Source organism: Spodoptera frugiperda, chromosome 15 (assembly GCF_023101765.2).
Source record: "Spodoptera frugiperda isolate SF20-4 chromosome 15, AGI-APGP_CSIRO_Sfru_2.0, whole genome shotgun sequence".
NCBI lineage: Eukaryota > Metazoa > Arthropoda > Insecta > Lepidoptera > Noctuidae > Spodoptera > Spodoptera frugiperda.
The window spans coordinates 9,290,646-9,303,257 of NC_064226.1; the positions used below are offsets into that span (position 1 = coordinate 9,290,646).

Here is a 12,612-nt window from a genome sequence, read left to right on the forward strand (position 1 = left end):
AAATCCGCTACATACCAACGTAAGATTGAAGTGAATAAAACTTAGTTCCATAAAGGGAGTTCACACTACACGAGTTCAAGCTACGAGCTTGCTTATTTACAGCTCGTGATTGCTTAGACTGTACATGTCTAAAGCTGAATATGGGCTTTCCTTGTAACCACAAAATAATGAGGTGTTCTTGGAGATGCTGTGGGTGATTGGTAATGTACCCCTCTACCTATATCTCTATTTAAAGTTTTCAATAAAGTCATTTTAGTGTTTGCTCGTTCGTAACTAAATTTTTAAAGATTTTTTATACTTAGAATTAGGATAACACGAAAACTAAAAACAAACAAAATATTATAACTAAAAAGCAAAAAATAACAATTATGAGTCATATAAGTTACCCACCTACTTATAGCTTAGAAGTCGGTGCCGAGGTCTAATTGAGAACCTTCCTTCTTTTTGGGGAAGTCAGTTAAAAACATACACTTGATGTTATTGCTAAGTAATTTGTATACTGAGATTTTCGCGATGTTTAAGCCAAGTTGCAATGTATTATTTAATAATATAAAGGTATATGTAGTGTAGGTGGCTCCGAAGCCATAGATTAACAGATAAACTCGTAATACCGACTGGTACAAACAACCGTCCGACTTATCAACCTTCTCTTTTTGCAGTAGGGGTTAAAAATGTACTTCTCGCGTTGGATTCAGATCGCCCGAACGGGTCACCCTTTTCTTTTTACACATCAGTTTTAATTATGAAGGCAATACAGTCGCATTTCGTAAGTAAATTATAGTAAGTTACTTTAATTGATAGGCATTAATATTTATTACTATCGTTAATAGTTTTAGTAAACTTGATATTGATTAACTAGGTAATCCTAATCTATGTAGTTACGGATGATAAAATGGAGCTAGGGGACGATAAATTATGAAGCTAGACTATTGTTTAATAATAATTACATTATAACGTCAGAATAACTGTTTTTTATTCCGCCCTGCAAATCCAGTGAGTTCTCAGCTGCTGTTAAATGAAAAATAACAAACGTCAATTGTATCATTACTTACAGCTAGATGGAGTTAGTAAGTCTGCAATCTACGAGTGTTCACTATAGTTCTACCGTTATTAAAGGGCAATTCTTATAAAGTACGTGCCTCTGACATAATCGCATTCGCTAAGGTACACCAAGAAAAAATACGAGTAACTGTGTTCATGAAACATTAATTATGTCATTAAAATGTCCCCGTGACGCAACTCTGAAACTTTATAGTTCCCAGAATTGGAGCATTTTATATTCGCACCTCACATATCTTGATAAGTGATAATAAGCGAAGATTGACCGTAAAGTATCACCACAACGGTTCCAGGTAAGGACACAATTTTATAATTATCTTCAGATGTAACGCGTTATATATTGCACGCTAGTTGATTTAGTTGGAATTTAATAATTCGTATGATTCAAAGTGGGATGTTTTGCAATTCTGATTATTCTGTGTGGTGCGCATGGTTGGTGGATATTTTTTCCTGGAGCGGTCGAGCGTTCGTCCAATTAGGAGTGGTTCAGTGGAGTCGCATCATTAGCGGGCGCGGAGGCGGTGCAAGGCGCGGCGCGGGCGCACTGCGACTCACGCCCGTCCCTGGCTGCGGCCTTCGCTCCACGACCGGTTGCGCATCTTTTACTCTAATCAGGGAAAAAAATAAGCGTCGTTCGCATGCGCGAATGAAAGCGAAGAACCGAGAAGCTGCACCCCGTCTACCGTGTTTTATGGTGGATTGTTGCGGTACCGGAGCAACGAACAGGGATGTCACTTGCCAGCACTTAATTACCTGTAACTAAGTTATTTCGTTGATCCGCCATTAAAGAGCTTCATTTTATGTAAGCAGAGAAAAATACAGAAATCAATGTCAATTTAGATCAATTTAATTATAGTCAAGTATTGCGGAGCACTCGATCCTGTCGTATCGGCGTTGTATAAGTAGGTAGAGTAGCAGAAGTACGGTGCCATCAAATATGTTGGGGCTTGTATTTAATTAGCTCTTTGTCGTGGGCCGGTGAGGTTGCGATACTTGTGCGTATTATCAACGTTATTAAGCAGTAACCCTTCGTGGCGCGTAGTGACGACCGCGGCTGGTTCAAGGGTCCGCCTGCTCATCTATTTATAGAGCGCTGCGGACCGATGCTATCGGACCTCGGTAATACTTCGGGCTCGCTCGATCCCTGCCCGCCCTCTATGCACCCTTCGCATATCGTTCAGCCAATAAATAGACCAAATAAACACTAGCATTTTATATTTATTCCACCTTTTATATCATATGTCCATTGTTTCTACCTCAGCTGGAATTCATAGCCGACGGCCAATCCAGTCTTTGGCCCGAGATCGTCGTTATATTGCTCAAATTGAACGTCGTCGATAAATAGGGATACTTTACGTTTTGTAAATGGACACCTAGAGACAGTAATAACTTACCGTCGCTAGATATCGGCGGAGACTAGGGTTCAGCTTAGATAAGTCGATAGGCCCACGGCACACGTCACGCTCATCCGTATTCCTAGCGCGGAGGCTGTTTCCTGTGAGCGCACCGAGAGCACACGCTACCATGGGTTCTCGCCGAGAGCTTGTCGATCGAAGGACACGACGTGTTTCTTTGCTCGTATAACGTTAGAAAGGAAGGCGTGGAACAGAGGTCCGCGTTAGGGGACGTACAGTGCTCAGCGGCGACGCCAGGATTCGCCAGCCGACGTCGGCAACTCTGTATTCGTGGTGGACACCGGACACAGCGCGAGTTATTTACGATAGTCGCGAGACAATCGGCCGGTCGCAGCGCTTATCCGGTGCCACCGCGACAATAACATGACGTGGTTATCTTTATTAAATAGCGTTCTATGGAATTAACACACGTGCCTAGCTTGTATTTATAGCCTTGCTGAATCAGTTGCCTGGAATGACAAGTACAAACATGCAAGAAAACGTGGATGGGTATATTTATGTTACCTTTGTTATTATAACTTCGTGCGGATGAAGTTCTAGTATGTTTTGTGTAATTTAAGTTAACCGAATGGGTAACGGCGTGATAATCATTGGCTTTATTTGCCGGCTGTTGGCGGAAGCGGAGCAATTCACCACAAGAAGGTTCAATGACACGCCACTTTTCTCCGACGACAATCCTCACTGTTGGAATGCAGCCACCATTAGCCAAGAAGCACTCCTGCGACGGTATTTATTATTTTCACAGCTCTGATTAAGGCCAAAAATGTTTTAAGTGTTCACAATAGGTGCGGTAACTGGAAGTGCATAATAATATGTAAATTGCAAACGGCCACAGTTTTTCTTATATCTGAAAATAATGCAGGAGTTGTGAGTTGCGAGTGGATTTAGTGTAATGGTTTGGATTAGTATAATCCCTTCCACGTGCGGATCGTGTTTGCGCGGCGAGGCGACAGTGATGAACTTGATAAGCCCACATGGGGCACCAACTCACAGGGCACCACTCAACGCTTCCGCGCCGATCCGCTCCTATTGATTTAGGAGTCGCGAGTGTGATCAGTTTGACGTGCCTCACGACTGTTGCTGATATTCGCAAATAAAACAAACAACTCGTATAGCAAGCTAGTTATTCCTTTATAGGAAGTAACGAACAAGAATAGCATTAGAAATTAATAGAATAGCATTATTTTAATATAATAAGGTACTTGTACTCCAAACCTTTTTTGAGAACAAGTAGATACTTTTTCTTTTGTAGTTTTTCTCCAAAAATAAGTATGTATATCTTCGAAAATAGTGGTTGGTAATAAGTACCTACATGAATGTTACCAGTTTGCAATTTTCATGACGTAGGTGCTGAATTATAAAATTGCAATACCGTTAACAACAGTGACAAGTCGTGATTACTATACGGTGACTCATTATCTCCATCAGTTAAGTGTTACAATTTGCTCGAGACTTTTACCTTCTTGCTTACTTTATCTAAAGTACTAGACCAGTATGCAATTTATACGTGTTCTATCAATTCAGATGCAGGACTGACTGCATATATTAAGAGTGCCGTAATTAAGGTTTGTATTTCCGAGATGAACACTTATTTATGTTACAAAATGTTAATTCCTGTAATGAATTCACAATTAAAATGTTTTCTGCTTAAAATCCTACATGCGATGCAAACAACGAAAATAATGAAAGCTTGTGGTATGTGGAGGGGACGTTATGATGAGCAATAGTATTCAGTAAGCGGGTGCCTCCGAGGGCACGACATAGCAGTGCATTATTTACATAATAGCAACGACTGGGCGGCCTTGGCGCATCGCGGACTCCTATAAATTCTGCTCTTCCAGTTCGCGTTGTTCAGCTTATCGCATTATATCAGCATCAAGTTGGAACGTGCATCGTAATACTCATAATGATTCATTACGGTCCAGCTGCGTTTGGAAGACAGTTCAAGTTGAATGATGACGGCGATGACTCGGCGACGGGTGTCGTTGACTCCGGCCCATCCGTCTATTACAATGATGCAAGAGGCAGAGCGTGAACTATTCGCACGAGATCGGCGTTCTTTGTTAGTTGCGACTGTCGACGAAGGTAAGCTGAGGGTTGGTGGCGTGGCGCGGGCGCAGCGAGCGCAGCGCGGCGGTGCGTACATTGCCCGCGGCGGGCGGCGCGGCGGCGACCGCGTGCACAGCATTTAGCGCCGCGCGCGACCCGCTATTATGAGGCTCGCACTCGTAATTCATTAGCTGACTCCGCTCGCTTCGTATTATTTATGACCGCTTAGGTTTTGTACGCGAATACTTTCCTTGTAGGCACTTTCAAAGTTGTACATTCTTAATGGCGATACGAGTCAGGAATAATAATAACGACATCTGAATAGAATATCCGAGGTCAAGGATTTGCATGATACAATGTTCTTTTCACAGCTCTTTTTCATAGGTTTACGTCTCAATGGTTGTGATTTATTGCACGTCAAGTGTTTGTGCGCACTTGCGGAGGTTGAGGTTCATAAAATAGTTCCAAGTACCGATTTGAACAGACAGTTTCAAAGCCACCTTATTCTGCATTTACTCTGAATGACTTAAAATAGGTAAAATAAGGTTGAGTATGTACACATATTAAAAGTTATATTGACTTGGGTAAGTCGTAGATTATTTTAAATTAGTAAAGTCGTAACAAGTTGTCGGAATGGTGTGAAGTCTCGAGGCTAGATGAGACTAATTAAGTAATAAATTTCCTTAAGACCTTATTTTATTTCTGCTTATACATATACTCTTTATTTTTTACGGCAGTCGCAAAATAGTTCGTCTACGTCTGGTTCATTGAAACATTTTAATGTATGCAATTTATTTTTAAGTGGTTGTTATTAGCATAGGTCTCAGATTGTGGGGGCATTCTCTTTCTCTGGCCACTTTCTTAAAAAAGGGATCCAAAATACATTTGTGCCGTATTGAAAACGAGCAATAATAATTCAGAAAACTTTACATCGTTTTTTCTATTAGTTATTAATTATTATCGTAACATTTTCATTTAGGGTGCGTTATTAACTTTTCTGGTCATTTTACAATGAAATGATATATAGAGCAATCTTAAAAAGGGTGTATCACTACCAGTAGTTGAATTTCATTAAAGTGTCTGGGTTTTACAGAGCACTTTCTCATATTTTACATGACTGTTAAAAAGTGGTAGTTTTTGTGGCGGTCACGGAAGGATTGACGACCTAGCGAGGTGTCGGTGGATCCCGCGCTCCTTTTCCCGGAAGGTTCTGGATCACATTTTAATTGCTGGTTGTTGTCGCTCATATCCTTAGTTAATAATTTAAAGACGATAGCGGCGCTGTGGCGAATATAAATTGTGGTACAGGCGTGTTTGCGCATTACTTGCGGAAATGTTCGTTTTATAGTCAACCGCTATCAGTTCGCGACTATTATTTAATTACGTTGTGTAAAATTTTACGACGTGAATTTATCGTCATCGTGAATGAACATGAACAGCTATGATGGCGGTGCTCATGGAATAAATATAATAAGTGTGGTGACTGTCAGAGAAATGTATGTTCAGAGCCTGAGAGCTGAGTGCAATCCCGAGGGAATCCGGAAGCACAATGGAGGCAACACTAATTGTGCAATTGAGCTTTAGATACGCCGCACGGCTGCGTCGCCGGCGCTGGCGCACTGTGCACTGATGTGAACACCATGATACGCCATGAATTTTCCACGTTGACTATTAGTGAACGTTCCTAACGGAATTAATTGAATGTTTTCAATTATAGGAGCTAGCTATAAACATTGTATGGGAAAGTTTTGTTGCTCGAATAAAAAAGAAGTTAGGTTCATCAGTTTGTTATGATGGTAAGGTGACTTCCTAAGGTAGGATCTGGAATATGAGATTGTAGCTTATGGATTTGAAAAGACTTCGCATAAACGACATACTATTAGAAACGGACAAAGTAAAATATGATTAGAAAATGAGACTGTATAGATTTAAATTCTAGCGTCTTTGCAGTTTATACCTCTTAAACCTAAGTAGATTATGAAATGGCGTGACTACACGTGCTATTCAAGAATTCCTAATTATTTCAAGAGATGGTACTGAATTGGGAAAAGCTCCAAATCTTTTGTATACTTAAAAGAATAGCTAACTGTGTATTTCTCGATCATCTCAACCAGTTTCCATTGTTCGTGAATTCGATAGGTACAGCAAAAAGGTCTCACTACGGCGTTGATCGCAGTGTCAATATTTTGAGAGTCAACACGGATAACAAAGAACGGCGCTCAACTGGCTGCTAAACACGACCTTCAAACAAAACACTTAGGACACAAAATACATAAAAAAATCTACCATTCCAATCAATAAGGGATTATGGTTCTTATGCCCTTTTCTGTAGGGGTGATAGTAGGGGGTCAGGTAGAGCTATTTGGTCGTGAGAAAGCAGTGATCGGCGCCGCAGATGAGCCATTGAGATTGGTTTTACGATATTTCAAAATCACGTTCATAACCTTGAACCTTTGGGAAGGAAATCACACGTCAACACTACAATAATTACGATAACACCCGCTATTTTCTGCACTATATTGAATATTTCCTTCGTAAAAAAGGGAACTGTGGGCTTGAAGGAAGATGCAAAAAGGTGGGAGGTCAACTTGCCACAGGGTAAGAGGGTTAAAATTTACAGGACAATAATGGGTCCTGGTGCTGGTTTGAAGCAAGTTGGGGTGATTCAAAACAGAATGTAAATTTTTCAATAGGATAGCACATTGACTATCTTGGGAATATTTTCCCACTTGTAACATTAGGTACAGCATTTGACATTGTAACTGCTTTAAGTTTTGATGCAGTAGGTACGAAGATAAAACTCTGTCATCTACATAGTAGAACTCTCCTTAGCTGCTTAGTTGACGGTTCACTATTAAAACTTATACTTAACTCCAGCAGACCTGTTATTGGTAGAGAAGTTTATTTCGTAATTACGAATGAACATGGTTTAAGACAACATTTAAAAATTAAAAATATTCATGCAAAGATAAATAATATGTTTATCAAACTTGTTTTACCATCTTAATTACTATTCGCATTAAGGATCACCGGCGTAATTTATCGATGTAACATTTAAATGTGTTGAAAATGAGGATTTTACTAAACACACTCGTGATTAGGGGTTGTCGTGTAGTCGACCGGGGTAAATTATAGTGGAGGTGTGAGGCGTGCCTTCGCGGTCTCTCGCGTCTTCTGACACCTCGGCAGGCCCTCGTGTGTACGTCAATTATAACGGGAAGCGATCTTACGCCGGCCAAGACTGATGTTGTACCTCCAATCTCTAGGGAGTAATTGCTTAAACACATAACAACTGCTGTCAGGACTCGACGCGACGGTGCGACGCGAATCAATGTAGCATTATGCCTATCGCTGCCCATCAAATCTATTAACTTCACGTGAACGCTTCATAATAGAAAATACACGACGGACATTATATTTTATAACTGTATTAGTATTTTACTAAATTATTATGTTAGCTTATCCCACGCAGGAAATGAAGGCGATGATATGTACATAAAAGAGGAGGACAAAACTCTGAGATTGTGGTAACCTAATGAATTATAGTCCTAGCTATATTTATGTCTAACCGCATATTTTAACGAGACATGCGTCGGTGCATCTACTGAATTTAAATATACAAGAGTTCTTCAGTTGATAATAACATAAGTCACATAAAGAGAAGCGATGGTCTCTTAGCCGTGTCTGCATTAAACCGAGTACAAAATGAAATATGGTAACTGGCAGCTGGGGACGCCGGCATGCGAAGATAGAGAAATGAAGTATTGTTATCATGCGTTTTGCAAATTTTATATTTCTGTGGTGGATAGTAGAAAATGTCTGTTATTTAGCAATAATATAATAAGTTTTAGATGTACCACTTATCTTCTGAGATAAAACGACGTTTAACTCCAGTGTAGGAATTCTAAAACGTTTAAAAACTTCTTTTCACAGACCATACAAAGAAAAAGCAAGGATGCCTGTTACAAAAACACGTATTGCCCTTAATTAGAGAACTTAATTCCTAAAGGACGGAGTAGCATACTTCACAGTTATAAATACGAAGTGTCATCATACGGCACGGCAAGACACGGAGCGCGGGCGCCACATCAACTCAGTCATGCAAATGCTTCGCCAACATAATAGCGACGGACTGAGGCCAAAAAACTCTAATTGCGTCCCAAACCGGTAACCCTTTGCCGCGATGTCATGAGTTATGAAGATTCTGACTACTAACAAGCTAAATCAATCAAATTCCAGCGATACATTAATTTAAATATCAAAAACGAAGCCGACCACCGATTTTATCTGAAGCTCCTGAATTTAATTTAAGCTTACCTAACTTGTTTTCCTTTCAATGTATAAAGGGAAAACCACTTTGATTTCTTCACGAATGACGTATAATTTCTTGTGAAATAAGCAAATTGGAGAAGGTCGTGAGTGTTGTCGTGCTTACTTACAATGTCTGTTTTCCTAGACGGAACTTGAACTTAAAATATATTTCGAATCGTTATGCCAATTCGTTCTGCGAATTTTACGCTATTCCAAACCAAAGGGGAGCAATAAACATCTGCCAGAAACAAAAAAGAGTAAATGAGATTTAGTTCGTTCAACTTTCCTCGAGATTTATCTAGTGTTACATCGACGAGCGATAATGACTTATAGAATAAATACATTATTGTGCCAAGGATATCCGTAGACGGGCGTATAATAGGCCATTTTATTATAATCAACAGCGCTGCTTACCTCGGAAAAAACTTGTATTGTGTTATATGTAGGGAGCTCTTCGGGCATGCGCAGAATAAGTAAGATCTATTGCCATGAGCTATATTTATATTGATCATAAGATGTGTAAGGTGGGAGTAAAGTGTTATTAAGGGTGACAATTTAGATATTTTAAACGACTCTACGTTGTTGATAATTTTAACATAATACCGTCTAGTTTAGATATGCTTTTATACTTAAGACTATACGATCCTTTTACATAATATTATGTCTTTAGCAAAATGCAAATTCAAGAAAATCTCAGAAGTAATTTTCACTAAAATATTAAATTTTTTTTAAGGGCTTCAATATTCCGGAGATTAAAGCTTTTTGGTTATTTTGCTACAGGTGCCTAAATATATCTACCTAAATAGAGGTACTGTATGATTTCCATATTTTTTGCACATCATAAATGATTTTGTAATGACCAAAATGTCATTAGGGTCTAAGCTTTAGAGTAACAGTTAGTCGTTAAACTTTAAACAATTTCACGATCGTGAGAAAGAATCAGATGACACAGATTTCATCGTGACTTCCTTTATATGGGAGGTCTTTAATGCACTTTTTTGTTTTCACGGGCAAAGTTCAGTCTTGGGACAGTTTGTGATCTTTATACTATACTGGAATTGGGTAGGTAGGTACTATAATAATATTTGACTGCATGGTTTGTGTAGTGGCGGGGCAATCGATAGAAGCGTAACAAGTAGTTTTAATTCCCGCACGGAACAACTGTTTGTGTTGTGATCCATAAATTGTTGTTTCGAGTCTGGGTGTCATGTGTACGCGAATAATAGTTTTATAATTTACAGCATATTTATTTTTTAATAACAGAAAAGTATGACGTTATCCCTTTGATTTTATTGTTAAAAAACTTAGATTAAAAATGTGTTTGAGTGTGTCTTTACTACAATCGATGTCGTGCTTAAAAGTTGTTCACACGAACATATTAAAGCAATAATCCTTGAATATAATAAAGAAACTTGTAGAATTTAATAAATAAATTAAGCATGGGATCACACATTTTAAAAGCTAATTTCCTGCAGATAAGTACGAACTAAATCGTTAGAAAACCCCGAGAATCCCACGGGAAATAAGAAAAACTGCGGGCAGGCCGCGGAACGGCCGGCGAGCAGGTAATAATTTGATTAAGTAATGGAAATTGTGCAAATAAGTAGCGAACCGCGCCAATCATGCAATTTAGTTACGGATTCACTTGTACACGGTACAGCACTAGAGGTGCGATCTCTCATGTCCTTCTTTTTGTCTTTTGTCCCGAGCTAGCCACGCGATGCATTTATTTTTAGATCCCCTAGGGGTCAGAAAAAATACTTGCGTACGGATTAAAATACATAATAGGTCTACGGTCCGCAGTCACCGAGAATAAAGGCTTAATTGTGCCCGTGAAAAAGGAGAACTTTCGAGAATATTTTATAAGGATAGTAACCACAATTTATTTCTTTTAGACTTAGTTTTATATTTATTGGAATGGATTATGGGTTTTTATTGTATTACTTTCGTTTCGCCTCTGCGTCCGTGGAAATTATTTGAAGATTGCGACCACAACTTTGTTATATTATCATCGCTGGGTTTTGGTCGGTGTGGTGGACTGCCGCTAGACTGTATAAAATCACGGTCGAGATAGTCGAGGGCAGTTTAATATGAATCAAATCCACAGCATTGCAAATGTTGTCCCTAAGGGTGTTCTGACTCCGGAGCTGCGGACTACCTAGCGGGTTTACTGGGGCTCTGGAGAAGTCATTTGGAGGATTTTCCCTCCTCAAAAAACGGTGTTCTGAGTATAAATTACGTGTGTTTTCTGGGGTTAGTTCATTGTTCTAAAATCTCTCTTGTCGTAATATATAGGTACGTTTTTATTCGTGTCATTAAAAATAAAAAGGTTAAACGTTTTCAACCAATTGCAATAATGATTGAAAAACGAAATAACTCAAACCTTATAAATCTCGGTAGTAAAGTGAAGCCATTTGCTATTGAAAATGATTTTCAAACGCAATTTCAAAAGTTTGCAAAGGATTTGACTACGAGGTTACCTACTATTATACTGACTCAGACTCATAAATTACTAACTTATAGGGAATATTATCGCACAGACCGATGAAAAAGTTATTAAGTCGCAAAGGTGTCTGCTCGTAAATGTCTAGAAAAGAATTCAGTACGGCTACCGAACACGTACCTATTTAAGGTTAGTCAAGACATGGGTCCTTAAAAGAAGTTTACGTGCCGTAAAACATTTTCAAATAATAATATCGAACGTTTTGCTCTTACCGAAGTCGACAAAGTTTATAGCTACGTATAAAATAGCACGACGACGTGGGCTGGATGCAACGACTGCGACTGCCATGATATAGTTCGCAGTATTAGATGCCCTACAGAGGGGAGTTGTACACTCCAAAATAAACTATCAAGTTTAGCTGACTCGGTATGTAGTGTAAGTACATTCGTGCATGAGTCATCAAGAACACTAAACTTTATATGTGAAGATTCAGATCGTAATGGATAATTTAATAGTAGGCTCTATGTAAATGCTGGACCACTAGCGACGTGCACCCAGCATAATGATCGGGCAATATTCCCAATGTTATTCAGGGACGTCAGGCTAAGGGGACCGTCTACGTAATATTTTATTTTTAGTGTTCATTGCTATTGCGGTTCACTATTACCTACGCGGTTATTTTTAAAACGGGGCATTTAAACGATAGCGGGCGCATTTTTATCGTAATCGTGGTAATCAGAGTAGTCGGCGACGACCACCTCAGGCGCAGTCATTGCACGCAACTCGAAAACATTAGAATAATCACAACGTTGACGGATACTATGATTGAGGACCGGCGACACTCACGTTATTGGTCTTCACTATATTACAGATAGATCACAATTTCTAACAACGGCTTCTTCTATTATCTCTATTTAACTGAAGAAGTGTAGCAACGATAGATCGAGACGATAGTTCAGATGTTGTAAACTGCTGTTTATACCCGCAAGTGCACGTGTTATATTTTTAGATAGGATTCTATGAGAATAAGAATCAAAAATAAAATTTGGTTCAAGATTGATACTAATGATATTAATTAATGTCGTGTCGCGGGCTGGGGCAGCGCACGGCGATCGCGCATTGTGAATGGCGCATAAATAGTTTTGTTTGAGCGGCATGTGCGGTCTATTACTACCATTATTCAAAACATCGGAGTCATGCTCCCGTTCAATTAAATACTCCCCGAAGCGAAGTAACATCTTCGGATCAAAAAACATTGTATCGTTCGAATCTTCAACATTTTTTTTTTCATATTGCAGCTATTAAAGTAATACCTTCATATTTTTTTATGAAAAT

The 12,612-nt window shown here is 39.2% G+C and overlaps 1 protein-coding gene across 12 annotated transcripts in view; it reads right to left on the minus strand.

Moving 5' to 3' along the window:
- Positions 1-12,612, minus strand: part of LOC118279648 (cytosolic carboxypeptidase 1) — a 59,627-nt gene that overhangs the window by 6,292 nt on the left and 40,723 nt on the right. The window lies entirely within an intron of this gene.